This window comes from Nerophis lumbriciformis, linkage group LG36 (assembly GCF_033978685.3).
Source record: "Nerophis lumbriciformis linkage group LG36, RoL_Nlum_v2.1, whole genome shotgun sequence".
Classification (NCBI taxonomy): domain Eukaryota; kingdom Metazoa; phylum Chordata; class Actinopteri; order Syngnathiformes; family Syngnathidae; genus Nerophis; species Nerophis lumbriciformis.
The window spans coordinates 22,025,038-22,040,669 of record NC_084583.2 but is presented as its reverse complement, the minus strand read 5'-3'; the positions used below and the strand labels follow the sequence as shown (position 1 = coordinate 22,040,669).

The window sequence follows — 15,632 nt, the reverse complement described above, 5'->3', positions numbered from 1 at the left end:
TACTGCTGCTGGCATTTTTTTCCTATATTTTTATTGTAATATTTTCAGAATGTGTTTGTTCTATTTTTGGCCAAAGTAAGACAAAGAAAACAATCGGAAGTTGTCTTTTTTTTTTTTCTTTTTTTTTAATGCCATGATTTTAATAGTCCGTGTGCACAGATTTTCCTCCATGTGGCCCCTGAGCTAAAATGACTTTGACACTAGCACATTTGTTCCTTGCCATCCATCCATCCATCCATCTTCTTCCGCTTATCCGAGGTCGGGTCGCGGGGGCAGCAGCTTAAGCAGGGAAGCCCAGACTTCCCTCTCCCCAGCCACTTCGTCCAGCTCCTCCTGGGGGACCCCGAGGCGTTCCCAGGCCAGCCGGGAGAGATAGTCTTCCCAGCGTGTCCTGGGTCTTCCCTGTGGCCTCCTACCGGTCGGACGTGCCCGAAACACCTTCCTAGGGAGGCGTTCGGGTGGCATCCTGACCAGATGCCCGAACCACCTCATCTGGCTCCTCTCGATGTGGAGGAGCAGCGGCTTTACTTTGAGCTCCCCCCGAATGACAGAGCTTCTCACCCTATCTCTAAGTGAGAGCCCCGCCACCCGGCGGAGGAAACTCATTTCGGCCGCTTGTACCCGTGATCTTGTCCTTTCGGTCATGACCCAAAGCTCATGACCATAGGTGAGGATGGGAACGTAGATCGACCGGTAAATCGAGAGCTTTGCCTTCCGGCTCAGCTCCTTCTTCACCACAACGGATCGATACAGCGTCCGCATTACTGAAGACGCCGCACCGATCCGCCTGTCGATCTCACGATCCACTCTTCCCCCACTCGTGAACAAGACTCCGAGGTACTTGAACTCCTCCACTTGGGGCAAGATCTCCTCCCCAACCCGGAGATGGCACTCCACCCTTTTCCGGGAGAGAACCATGGACTCGGACTTGGAGGTGCTGATTCCCATCCCAGTCGCTTCACACTCGGCTGCGAACCGATCCAGTGAGAGCTGAAGATCTTGGCCGGAGGAAGCCATCAGGACCACATCATCTGCAAATAGCAGTGACCTAATCCTGCAGCCACCAAACCAGATCCCCTCAACGCCCTGACTGCGCCTAGAAATTCTGTCCATAAAGGTTATGAACAGAATCGGTGACAAAGGGCAGCCTTGGCGGAGTCCAACCCTCACTGGAAACGTGTCCGACTTACTGCCGACAATGCGGACCAAGCTCTGACACTGATCATACAGGGAGCGGACTGCCACAATAAGACAGTCCGTTACCCCATACTCTCTGAGCACTCCCCACAGGACTTCCCGGGGTACACGGTCGAATGCCTTCTCCAAGTCCACAAAGCACATGTAGACTGGTTGGGCAAACTCCCATGCACCCTCAAGGACCCTGCCGAGAGTATAGAGCTGGTCCACAGTTCCACGACCAGGACGAAAACCACACTGTTCCTCCTGAATCCGAGGTTCGACTATCCGGCGTAGCCTCCTCTCCAGTACACCTGAATAGACCTTACCGGGAAGGCTGAGGAGTGTGATCCCACGATAGTTGGAACACACCCTCCGGTTCCCCTTCTTAAAGAGAGGAACCACCACCCCGGTCTGCCAATCCAGAGGTACCGCCCCCGATGTCCACGCGATGTTGCAGATTTGTTCCTTGTGACCAAAAAATAACAAATTGATAATACCGTTTTTGATTATCTTAACAAAAACAAATGCAATGTCAAGATTTCAATGTGGACTAGGGTATTAGCTTTGTTTTCGTATGTATTAGTGCTGTCAAATCATTCACTTTTTTCAATCGGAAAAATCACACCTTTGAATTACGGTAATCAAGATTAATCACTCGCTTGCATGATTTAAAGCTACATTTAAAAAAGGACAGCTGTGTTTATTTTATTTCAGCTTTAAATTGGATGCGCAATACACGCCCATCAACACAGACGGACAAGAGAATGGCAAACAAAAAGATAACGTCTTTCCATCTGGGAAAAAAAATGCACTTTAAGATTTTTAATGTTTATTTAAGTTAAAGTTTTGCCTACGGTATTCAGAGTCCATAAACATTTTTGGGGGGTTTATTTATTTAGGATAAAGTTATTTACCTTTCAATTACAGTTCAATGGTAAACAATTCTACATTATTGAGAAATAAGTGTATATCATTTGAAATGCTTACTTGCATTATTATGATATAATTACATTGCATTATAATCACTGTATAGTTTGCATCGATTATTTCGTCAGTTTAAGAGCATGATGTACAGGTAAAAGCCAGTAAATTAGAATATTTTGAAAAACTTGATTTATTTCAGTAATTGCATTCAAAAGGTGTAACTTGTACATTATATTTATTCATTGCACACAGACTGATGCATTCAAATGTTTATTTCATTTAATTTTGATGATTTGAAGTGGCAACAAATGAAAATCCAAAATTCCGTGTGTCACAAAATTAGAATATTACTTAAGGCTAATACAAAAAAGGGATTTTTAGAAATGTTGGCCAACTGAAAAGTATGAAAATGAAAAATATGAGCATGTACAATACTCAATACTTGGTTGGAGCTCCTTTTGCCTCAATTACTGCGTTAATGCGGCGTGGCATGGAGTCGATGAGTTTCTGGCACTGCTCAGGTGTTATGAGAGCCCAGGTTGCTCTGATAGTGGCCTTCAACTCTTCTGCGTTTTTGGGTCTGGCATTCTGCATCTTCCTTTTCACAATACCCCACAGATTTTCTATGGGGCTAAGGTCAGGGGAGTTGGCGGGCCAATTTAGAACAGAAATACCATGGTCCGTAAACCAGGCACGGGTAGATTTTGCGCTGTGTGCAGGCGCCAAGTCCTGTTGGAACTTGAAATCTCCGTCTCCATAGAGCAGGTCAGCAGCAGGAAGCATGAAGTGCTCTAAAACTTGCTGGTAGACGGCTGCGTTGACCCTGGATCTCAGGAAACAGAGTGGACCGACACCAGCAGATGACATGGCACCCCAAACCATCACTGATGGTGGAAACTTTACACTAGACTTCAGGCAACGTGGATCCTGTGCCTCTCCTGTCTTCCTCCAGACTCTGGGACCTCGATTTCCTCGATTGCCTGAAGTCTAGTGTAAAGTTTCCACCATCAGTGATGGTTTGGGGTGCCATGTCATCTGCTGGTGTCGGTCCACTCTGTTTCCTGAGATCCAGGGTCAACGCAGCCGTCTACCAGCAAATTTTAGAGCACTTCATGCTTCCTGCTGCTGACCTGCTCTATGGAGATGGAGATTTCAAGTTCCAACAGGACTTGGCGCCTGCACACAGCACAAAATCTACCCGTGCCTGGTTTACGGACCATGGTATTTCTGTTCTAAATTGGCCCGCCAACTCCCCTGACCTTAGCCCCATAGAAAATCTGTGGGGTATTGTGAAAAGGAAGATGCAGAATGCCAGACCCAAAAACGCAGAAGAGTTGAAGGCCACTATCAGAGCAACCTGGGCTCTCATAACACCTGAGCAGTGCCAGAAACTCATCGACTCCATGCCACGCCGCATTAACGCAGTAATTGAGGCAAAAGGAGCTCCAACCAAGTATTGAGTATTGTACATGCTCATATTTTTCATTTTCATACTTTTCAGTTGGCCAACATTTCTAAAAATCCCTTTTTTGTATTAGCCTTAAGTAATATTCTAATTTTGTGACACACGGAATTTTGGATTTTCATTTGTTGCCACTTCAAATCATCAAAATTAAATGAAATAAACATTTGAATGCATCAGTCTGTGTGCAATGAATAAATATAATGTACAAGTTACACCTTTTGAATGCAATTACTGAAATAAATCAAGGTTTTCAAAATATTCTAATTTACTGGCTTTTACCTGTAGACCAGGCCTGGGCAATTATTTTGACTTGGGGGGACAAATTTAGAGTAAAAAAATGTGTCTGGGGGCCGCTATATCTATTTTTTAGGAACACTAATACGAAACCTCACAATAATGTCTGATTGAATGCTAAAAACTTTATAACAGACCGCCTTAAAAAATGGAATGGAATTAAACATGTTTTTACTGAATGAGACACCCAGAATGTACATGAAAATAAAGAATGTGGGATCTATAATACTAACTATGAAGGATAAAACACTGAATATTGACAACATATGAACGTCACACCCCCTCTCCATCCACATATTTTACAATCAAGCAAAATGCAACAAAAATAGTGAAATATGAACAAAACACCTACAATGTGATATATGTGATATATCACTAAGCTTTAGAACTTTGTTGTAAAAATCTCCTTCCGCTTCTGTCCCTGACACCCACATTTCAGGCTCTGTGGAAACGCTCCCCACCCACACTGTTTGGTGCCTCGTCTGTGCTGCTGACATTACCATAGTAACTAATAGGATTACCATAGTAACTAATAAGATTACCATAGTAACTAGTATATCATGCAAAAGCGCAGATTCCAACCATTGAAATACTTTGTATTAGGGGTGTAACGGTACACAAAAATGTCAGTTCGGTACATACCTCGGTTTAGACAATAAATGACAATAAAACTAAAGTAGAGTCCTGGGTTATGACAATACGACTAGAGTAGAGTCCTGGGTTATGACAATAAAACTAGAGTCCTGGGTTATGACAATAAGACTAAAGTAGAGTCCTGGGTTATGACAATAAAACTAAAGTAGAGTCCTGGTTTATGACAATAAAACTAAAGTAGAGTCCTGGGTTATGACAATAAGACTAAAGTAGAGTCCTGGGTTATGACAATACGACTAGAGTAGAGTCCTGGGTTATGACAATAAAACTAAAGTAAAGTCCTAGGTTATGACAATAAAACTAAAATAGAGTCCTGGGTTATGACAATAAAACTAAAGTAGAGTCCTGGGTTATGACTCACAAAACTAAAGTAGAGTCCTGGGTTATGACAATAAAACTAAAGTAGAGTCCTGGGTTATGACAATAAGACTAAAGTAGAGTCCTGGGTTATGACAATAAGACTAAAGTAGGGTCCTGGGTTATGACAATAAGACTAAAGTAGAGTCCTGGGTTATGACAATAAAACTAAAGTAGAGTCCTGGGTTATGACAATAAGACTAAAGTAGAGGCCTGGGTTATGACAATAAGACTAAAGTAGAGTCCTGGGTTATGACAATAAGACTAAAGTAGAGTCCTGGGTTATGACAATAAGACTAAAGTAGAGTCCTGGGTTATGACAATAAGACTAAAGTAGGGTCCTGGGTTATGACAATAAGACTAAAGTAGAGTCCTGGGTTATGACAATAAAACTAAAGTAGAGTCCCGGGTTATGACAATAAGACTAAAGTAGAGTCCTGGGTTATGACAATAAGACTAAAGTAGAGTCCTGGGTTATGACTCACAAAACTAAAGTAGAGTCCTGGGTTATGACAATAAAACTAAAGTAGGGTCCTGGGTTATGACAATAAAACTAAAGTAGGGTCCTGGGTTATGACAATAAGACTAAAGTAGAGTCCTGGGTTATGACTCACAAAACTAAAGTAGAGTCCTGGGTTATGACAATAAGACTAAAGTAGAGTCCTGGGTTATGACAATAAGACTAAAGTAGAGTCCTGGGTTATGACAATAAAACTAAAGTAGAGTCCTGGGTTATGACTCACAAAACTAAAGTAGAGTCCTGGGTTATGACAATAAGACTAAAGTAGAGTCCTGGGTTATGACAATAAAACTAAAGTAGAGTCCTGGGTTATGACAATAAGACTAAAGTAGGGTCCTGGGTTATGACAATACGACTAAAGTAGAGTCCTGGGTTATGACAATACGACTAAAGTAGAGTCCTGGGTTATGACAATAAGACTAAAGTAGAGTCCTGGGTTATGACAATACGACTAAAGTAGAGTCCTGGGTTATGACAATAAGACTAAAGTAGAGTCCTGGGTTATGACAATAAGACTAAAGTAGGGTCCTGGGTTATGACAATACGACTAAAGTAGAGTCCTGGGTTATGACAATACGACTAAAGTAGAGTCCTGGGTTATGACAATAAGACTAAAGTAGAGTCCTGGGTTATGACAATAAAACTAAAGTAGAGTCCTGGGTTATGACAATAAGACTAAAGTAGAGTCCTGGGTTATGACAATACGACTAAAGTAGAGTCCTGGGTTATGACAATACGACTAAAGTAGAGTCCTGGGTTATGACAATAAGACTAAAGTAGAGTCCTGGGTTATGACAATACGACTAAAGTAGAGTCCTGGGTTATGACAATACGACTAAAGTAGAGTCCTGGGTTATGACAATAAGACTAAAGTAGAGTCCTGGGTTATGACTCACAAAACTAAAGTAGAGTCCTGGGTTATGACAATAAAACTAAAGTAGAGTCCTGGGTTATGACAATAAGACTAAAGTAGAGTCCTGGGTTATGACAATAAAACTAAAGTAGAGTCCTGGGTTATGACAATAAGACTAAAGTAGAGTCCTGGGTTATGACAATACGACTAAAGTAGAGTCCTGGGTTATGACAATACGACTAAAGTAGAGTCCTGGGTTATGACAATAAGACTAAAGTAGAGTCCTGGGTTATGACAATACGACTAAAGTAGAGTCCTGGGTTATGACAATACGACTAAAGTAGAGTCCTGGGTTATGACAATAAGACTAAAGTAGAGTCCTGGGTTATGACTCACAAAACTAAAGTAGAGTCCTGGGTTATGACAATAAGACTAAAGTAGAGTCCTGGGTTATGACTCACAAAACTAAAGTAGAGTCCTGGGTTATGACAATAAGACTAAAGTAGAGTCCTGGGTTATGACAATAAGACTAAAGTAGAGTCCTGGGTTATGACAATAAGACTAAAGTAGAGTCCTGGGTTATGACAATAAGACTAAAGTAGAGTCCTGGGTTATGACAATAAGACTAAAGTAGAGTCCTGGGTTATGACAATACGACTAAAGTAGAGTCCTGGGTTATGACAATAAAACTAAAGTAGAGTCCTGGGTTATGACAATAAAACTAAAGTAGAGTCCTGGGTTATGACTCACAAAACTAAAGTAGAGTCCTGGGTTATGACAATAAGACTAAAGTAGAGTCCTGGGTTATGACAATAAGACTAAAGTAGAGTCCTGGGTTATGACAATAAGACTAAAGTAGAGTCCTGGGTTATGACAATAAAACTAAAGTAGAGTCCTGGGTTATGACAATAAAACTAAAGTAGAGTCCTGGGTTATGACACTAAAACTAAAGTAGAGTCCTGGGTTATGACACTAAAACTAAAGTAGAGTCCTGGGTTATGACAATAAAACTAAAGTAGAGTCCTGGGTTATGACAATAAGACTAAAGTAGAGTCCTGGGTTATGACAATAAGACTAAAGTAGAGTCCTGGGTTATGACAATAAGACTAAAGTAGAGTCCTGGGTTATGACAATACGACTAAAGTAGAGTCCTGGGTTATGACAATACGACTAAAGTAGAGTCCTGGGTTATGACAATAAGACTAAAGTAGAGTCCTGGGTTATGACAATACGACTAAAGTAGAGTCCTGGGTTATGACAATAAGACTAAAGTAGAGTCCTGGGTTATGACAATAAGACTAAAGTAGGGTCCTGGGTTATGACAATACGACTAAAGTAGAGTCCTGGGTTATGACAATAAAACTAAAGTAGAGTCCTGGGTTATGACAATAAGACTAAAGTAGAGTCCTGGGTTATGACAATAAAACTAAAGTAGAGTCCTGGGTTATGACAATAAGACTAAAGTAGAGTCCTGGGTTATGACAATACGACTAAAGTAGAGTCCTGGGTTATGACAATACGACTAAAGTAGAGTCCTGGGTTATGACAATAAGACTAAAGTAGAGTCCTGGGTTATGACAATACGACTAAAGTAGAGTCCTGGGTTATGACAATACGACTAAAGTAGAGTCCTGGGTTATGACAATAAGACTAAAGTAGAGTCCTGGGTTATGACTCACAAAACTAAAGTAGAGTCCTGGGTTATGACAATAAAACTAAAGTAGAGTCCTGGGTTATGACAATAAGACTAAAGTAGAGTCCTGGGTTATGACAATAAAACTAAAGTAGAGTCCTGGGTTATGACAATAAGACTAAAGTAGAGTCCTGGGTTATGACAATACGACTAAAGTAGAGTCCTGGGTTATGACAATACGACTAAAGTAGAGTCCTGGGTTATGACAATAAGACTAAAGTAGAGTCCTGGGTTATGACAATACGACTAAAGTAGAGTCCTGGGTTATGACAATACGACTAAAGTAGAGTCCTGGGTTATGACAATAAGACTAAAGTAGAGTCCTGGGTTATGACTCACAAAACTAAAGTAGAGTCCTGGGTTATGACAATAAGACTAAAGTAGAGTCCTGGGTTATGACTCACAAAACTAAAGTAGAGTCCTGGGTTATGACAATAAGACTAAAGTAGAGTCCTGGGTTATGACAATAAGACTAAAGTAGAGTCCTGGGTTATGACAATAAGACTAAAGTAGAGTCCTGGGTTATGACAATAAGACTAAAGTAGAGTCCTGGGTTATGACAATAAGACTAAAGTAGAGTCCTGGGTTATGACAATACGACTAAAGTAGAGTCCTGGGTTATGACAATAAAACTAAAGTAGAGTCCTGGGTTATGACAATAAAACTAAAGTAGAGTCCTGGGTTATGACTCACAAAACTAAAGTAGAGTCCTGGGTTATGACAATAAGACTAAAGTAGAGTCCTGGGTTATGACAATAAGACTAAAGTAGAGTCCTGGGTTATGACAATAAGACTAAAGTAGAGTCCTGGGTTATGACAATAAAACTAAAGTAGAGTCCTGGGTTATGACAATAAAACTAAAGTAGAGTCCTGGGTTATGACACTAAAACTAAAGTAGAGTCCTGGGTTATGACACTAAAACTAAAGTAGAGTCCTGGGTTATGACTCACAAAACTAAAGTAGAGTCCTGGGTTATGACAATAAGACTAAAGTAGGGTCCTGGGTTATGACAATACGACTAAAGTAGAGTCCTGGGTTATGACAATAAAACTAAAGTAGAGTCCTGGGTTATGACAATAAGACTAAAGTAGAGTCCTGGGTTATGACAATAAAACTAAAGTAGAGTCCTGGGTTATGACAATAAGACTAAAGTAGAGTCCTGGGTTATGACAATACGACTAAAGTAGAGTCCTGGGTTATGACAATACGACTAAAGTAGAGTCCTGGGTTATGACAATAAGACTAAAGTAGAGTCCTGGGTTATGACAATACGACTAAAGTAGAGTCCTGGGTTATGACAATAAGACTAAAGTAGAGTCCTGGGTTATGACAATAAGACTAAAGTAGGGTCCTGGGTTATGACAATACGACTAAAGTAGAGTCCTGGGTTATGACAATAAAACTAAAGTAGAGTCCTGGGTTATGACAATAAGACTAAAGTAGAGTCCTGGGTTATGACAATAAAACTAAAGTAGAGTCCTGGGTTATGACAATAAGACTAAAGTAGAGTCCTGGGTTATGACAATACGACTAAAGTAGAGTCCTGGGTTATGACAATACGACTAAAGTAGAGTCCTGGGTTATGACAATAAGACTAAAGTAGAGTCCTGGGTTATGACAATACGACTAAAGTAGAGTCCTGGGTTATGACAATACGACTAAAGTAGAGTCCTGGGTTATGACAATAAGACTAAAGTAGAGTCCTGGGTTATGACTCACAAAACTAAAGTAGAGTCCTGGGTTATGACAATAAGACTAAAGTAGAGTCCTGGGTTATGACTCACAAAACTAAAGTAGAGTCCTGGGTTATGACAATAAGACTAAAGTAGAGTCCTGGGTTATGACAATAAGACTAAAGTAGAGTCCTGGGTTATGACAATAAGACTAAAGTAGAGTCCTGGGTTATGACAATAAGACTAAAGTAGAGTCCTGGGTTATGACAATAAGACTAAAGTAGAGTCCTGGGTTATGACAATACGACTAAAGTAGAGTCCTGGGTTATGACAATAAAACTAAAGTAGAGTCCTGGGTTATGACAATAAAACTAAAGTAGAGTCCTGGGTTATGACTCACAAAACTAAAGTAGAGTCCTGGGTTATGACAATAAGACTAAAGTAGAGTCCTGGGTTATGACAATAAGACTAAAGTAGAGTCCTGGGTTATGACAATAAGACTAAAGTAGAGTCCTGGGTTATGACAATAAAACTAAAGTAGAGTCCTGGGTTATGACAATAAAACTAAAGTAGAGTCCTGGGTTATGACACTAAAACTAAAGTAGAGTCCTGGGTTATGACACTAAAACTAAAGTAGAGTCCTGGGTTATGACTCACAAAACTAAAGTAGAGTCCTGGGTTATGACAATAAAACTAAAGTAGAGTCCTGGGTTATGACTCACAAAACTAAAGTAGAGTCCTGGGTTATGACAATAAAACTAAAGTAGAGTCCTGGGTTATGACAATAAGACTAAAGTAGAGTCCTGGGTTATGACAATAAAACTAAAGTAGGGTCCTGGGTTATGACAATAAGACTAAAGTAGAGTCCTGGGTTATGACAATAAGACTAAAGTAGAGTCCTGGGTTATGACAATAAGACTAAAGTAGAGTCCTGGGTTATGACAATAAGACTAAAGTAGAGTCCTGGGTTATGACTCACAAAACTAAAGTAGAGTCCTGGGTTATGACAATAAGACTAAAGTAGAGTCCTGGGTTATGACTCACAAAACTAAAGTAGAGTCCTGGGTTATGACAATAAGACTAAAGTAGAGTCCTGGGTTATGACAATAAGACTAAAGTAGAGTCCTGGGTTATGACAATAAGACTAAAGTAGAGTCCTGGGTTATGACAATAAGACTAAAGTAGAGTCCTGGGTTATGACAATAAGACTAAAGTAGAGTCCTGGGTTATGACAATAAGACTAAAGTAGAGTCCTGGGTTATGACTCACAAAACTAAAGTAGAGTCCTGGGTTATGACAATAAGACTAAAGTAGAGTCCTGGGTTATGACTCACAAAACTAAAGTAGAGTCCTGGGTTATGACAATAAGACTAAAGTAGAGTCCTGGGTTATGACAATAAGACTAAAGTAGAGTCCTGGGTTATGACAATAAGACTAAAGTAGAGTCCTGGGTTATGACAATAAGACTAAAGTAGAGTCCTGGGTTATGACAATAAGACTAAAGTAGAGTCCTGGGTTATGACTCAGAATTCAACTGTTTTCTTAGTCACGCCGCGCCAATTGAAAGGGAATCGTAAATAAAGCCACCAGAGAAGAAGTCTCGCAGTGGTTTAGTTCAACACAAACTTGTGTTGGTGTTGTCGTGCAGTGTGGAAGGTGAAGGTTTGATTCCGTTGCTAAAGTGATGGCGGTCAGGCAGACAAACACGACTACGTGAACAACTTCTTACCTGCTTGTTGGGATGATGTCCAGGCGGGTTGGTCCTGGGTGTCTCCGTGCCTGCAGCGTGACAATTAAGCGTGTCGTGTCGTGGACAGTCAGACAGTCAGACGTCGTGTCGATGACAACTTGAGTGGTTTGACTTCCACTTCCTGTTTGGGAAAGTCACGTGACTGCAGCCTCACGTGACAGGCAGCAGACCGCCACACGAGCCCGGAAGTCTGCGCCGGTTCAATGGCGCCAAAGAGAGATTTAGTTTCAAAATAGAACATTCCGAGTGGGTTTTTGTTGAACAATATTGATGTGTATAAGGTACCGGTACTTTAAAAAATAAAAAAAATAAACGATACTGATAATAAAAACACTGATACCGATAATTTCCGATAATACATTTTAACGCATTAATCAGACATCTCTAATATTAAGGGTGTGTCGTGACGGCTCTGGTTTAAATGTAACTTAGATATTGGCTTTCACTATGTAAAGGGATTTGAGTCACTAGAGAAAAGCGCTATATAAATATAATTCCCTTCACTTCACTGTCCTTAACGTCCTCTACAACCTCTCGACACTTTTTCCCCATACAACAGCGTGCCTGCCCAGTCACATGTTGTATGCGGCTTCTGCAAGACATACTTGATCAACAGCCATACAGGTCACACTGAGGGCGGCCGTATAAACAAGTTTAACACTGTTGCAAATATGCGCCACACTGTGAACCCACACCAAACAAGAATGACAAACACATTTCGGGAGAACATCCGCACCGTAACACAACAGAACAAATACCCAGAATGCCTTCCATCCCCTAACTCTTCCGGGCTGCAATATACACCCCCGCTACCACCAGTGTGTTGTATGTAGAACACATTGCTTAGCAGAGTTGAGTGATGCAAATGCATGTCAAGTTGATGAACACATTGTATTATTCTCCAGTGCAATAACAGTACTGACATGAAGGCTAAAAGGCCATTAATGGGAGCCTTAGAAGAAAAAAAAAGTAGTTACTTTTGACAGTAAAGCATTACTTTTTGGTGTAAGTAACTGAGTTAGTAACTGAATTACTTTTGAAATAAAGTAACTAGTACCTGTAACTAGTTTTCAATAACTAACCCAACACTGGTTGTGAGTTCAAACCCCGGCCGAGTCATACCAAAGACTATAAAAATGGGAGCCATTACCTCCCTGCTTGGCATTCAGCATCAAGGGTCGGAATTGGGGGTTAAATCACCAAAAGTAATTCCCGGGTGTGGCCCATGCTGCTGCTGCTCACTGCTCCCCTCACTTCCCAGGGGGTGAACAAGGGGATGGGTCAAATGCAGAGGACAAATTTCACCACACCTAGTGTGTGTGTGTGTGTGTGACAATCATTGCTACTTTAACTTTAACTTAACTTAGTAGGACTTTGGTAAGCTATGAAGCCACACCACTTGATGGATTGTACTGTGCTTCAACATAGGAGTATTATTATGCTGTTTCCTTTGGCAATATTATACAAAAGCAACTTTTCTTACCTTCTGGTACCTGCTGATGTGTATTTGGAATCTGCATAAGTCCTGAAAATTTGCGTGTGTCCGCCTTTGTAGTCCCTGCCAACACCATAGTCTGCGCCCCAAGCTGATGTAACAGTTGGTTGAAACATAACATAGTCGATAAGCTTCTTCTTTTCCTCTATCTTGTTATGGGACATTCATCCTCCACTGTTGCCATTTCTAATATAAAGTAGTGTAAAGTTCTTACTTATATCTGTCAGTAAACTCACCATGAAAGCACTAAAACATACCGGTGTAATGAGTTTACATTATTCACCCAAGGAACTTTAGTTATTAGAAAGTTTCGGTCGGACGTTTTTTCCACGGGACACATTTCGGGCGTTGTTGTTGCACCAGTGCAGTGTTTTTCAACCTTTTGTGAGCCAAGGCACATTTATTACATTGGAAAAATGCGGAGGCACACCACAAGCAGAAAACATTTTAAAAAATGAAACTCAGCAGCCGATATTGACAGTAAAAAGTCATTCTCGCAATTGTTGGGATATAAATTCAAACCATAACACGCCATGCATCACTATAGGTCTTGTCTCAAAGTAGGTGTACTGTCACATCGCGCCCTGACTTATTTGGAGTTTTTTTGCTGTTTTCCTGTGTGTAGTGTTTCCTATTTTGGTGTTGATTGTCATGCCATGTACGGATGTACTTTGTGGACGCCGTCTGCTGCTCCACACGCTGTAAGTCTTTGCTGTCGTCCAGCATTCTGTTTTTGTTTACTTTGCAGCCAGTTCAGTTTTAGTTTCGTTCTGCATAGCCTTCCCTAAGCTTCAATGCCTTTTCTTAGCGGCACTCATCTTTTGTTTATTTTTGGTTTAAGCATTACACACCTTTTTATCTGCACGCTGTCGTCTGCATATTGTGATCACAACAAACCATGTTCCCGACATCTACAAAGCAATTAGCTACCTGCTGCCACCTACTGATATGGAAGAGTATTACACAGTTACTCTGCCAGCTGGAGAAAGCACCGACACTCAACAACGGCACATTATTTGCAGATTATAATTACTGATTTGCAAAAAAATATTTTTTAACCCAATTAGGTGAAATGACATCACCTCCCACGGCACAACAAACAATATCTCACGGTACAATAGTGTGCCGCGGCACAGTGGTTGAAAAACACTGATGTACAGTATTAATATTTTGTCCACTTTAAACTAGACAATCTACAAGATTTAAATATATATTAAAAATGTAAATCATATATTTTAGCTCCCTTAAAATTGTCATGTCTGTGTAATCATGTTTTGTTTAGTTATAGGACTCTTTAGTTTCTGTCTTTTCACTCCCTTGTCTTGTTTCCATGATTACCCCATTAGTTTCACCTGTTCCACGTTTGGACTCATTGTGCACTCTTGTTTGTCACCATAGCAACCATTAGTTTTCACCTGTCACGTCACGCACCTGTTTCACGTTTTGAGTCAGGCACCTGTTTTCGTTAATCATGTCCATAGTATTTAAGTTCATTCTTTTCAGTTTGTCGTTCTGACGACCTCACCACATTTATGCTCTGTCCATGCCTGTTACTTCTTTCCATGTCAATTCCTCAAGCAACTATTTCTGTCCAAGCCAAGTAAGTTTTTGTTCCATGTTTATAGTCTTCTTGGTTTCATAGTTTGTTCTCCGCCATTGTGCGTGTTTTTTGTTTGTATTTTTTTGCTATAGTCTTTTGGTTTCATAGTTTATTCTCCGCCTCTGTGCGCGCTTTTTGTTTATTCCTTTTTTTTTGATAAATATAAATAAATCATGTACCTTCATTCCCGTCTCGCCCGTGCCAACTTTCCGTTGCATCCCGGAAAAGCAAACACCCAGGACCAAGTCATGACAAAATTGATATCTTAAATCATTTCAATAACCACAATTTTGTTTTAAAAATATATTCCTTCGTATATAAGTCAATGAGTACAATAGTTGCTTATAACTAAATTAGATTGGCAGCAACATTGATTTCATACACTATATGCTAGTTTTATGCACTGCGTCACGACTTAAAAGAAAACCTTAATCAGTCCACAAGACTGCTGTAAATGTATCACAGTAATAATTTCATTACTTTAACTTGAAACTTACATTTAAATGATGTTGTGATTTTGCAATGCTAGTATATTTACATAACACCTCTTTATTATCAAGACAAAACGAAGCTAGTCATTTCAGTTAACATTTTTCTTACATAGTGTCTACACACACTGGGGGTCTTCAACGTTGTCTAGGCCAGAGCCCCCTACTTATATAATATGTAAAAAATGGTGTTTTGTATTAAAGCGGTCATAAAGGTACGTTGCATTGTGCAAATAAATAGTAAGAGTAGTGCTAATATCTAGCTGGCAACTGGAGCACTAACTGCTGGCTGGAAACTGACAACTGGTGCAACAATAACTAGCCGGTGTGAGAATGAGATATTTTTAAGTGTTTTTTTTAATCCATAGTCATGTTTAAAGCAGCTAGTATTTTCCCATGTAGTGTGTCTTCTCGTGGCCTCCTTGCTTTTATCTTATGTCCGCTAGTAAACTCTTTCTTTTGTCTTGAGGGCTCCTGTTTGTCGACTCACAGAGCTGTTTTGGCCAGTTCCTTATTTATTTTAAAGAAGCAGCTGTACTCCTTTCTGGGCGAGAGGGGCTGTTTTTGCTCGCTGATGCTATAGTTGCGTTGTAAGGGCTGGTCTCCTAAAGCTTTAGTAAAACTTGGCCAAGCACTATTCTGTCTCGGTGGTCTTTTTTACTCAACACATGTCATCCAAAGAACTTG

The 15,632-nt window shown here is 40.4% G+C and overlaps 1 protein-coding gene across 1 annotated transcript in view; it reads right to left on the bottom strand.

Moving 5' to 3' along the window:
* The window catches only part of tcirg1b (T cell immune regulator 1, ATPase H+ transporting V0 subunit a3b), a 53,538-nt gene extending 42,101 nt beyond the window's left edge, over nucleotides 1-11,437 (bottom strand). Inside the window, exon 1 of the mRNA XM_061930668.1 lies at nucleotides 11,342-11,437. The gene's annotated coding sequence lies outside the window, so the exon portion shown is untranslated. The remainder of the gene's footprint in view (nucleotides 1-11,341) is intronic.
* Nucleotides 11,438-15,632: the final 4,195 nt, after the last annotated feature.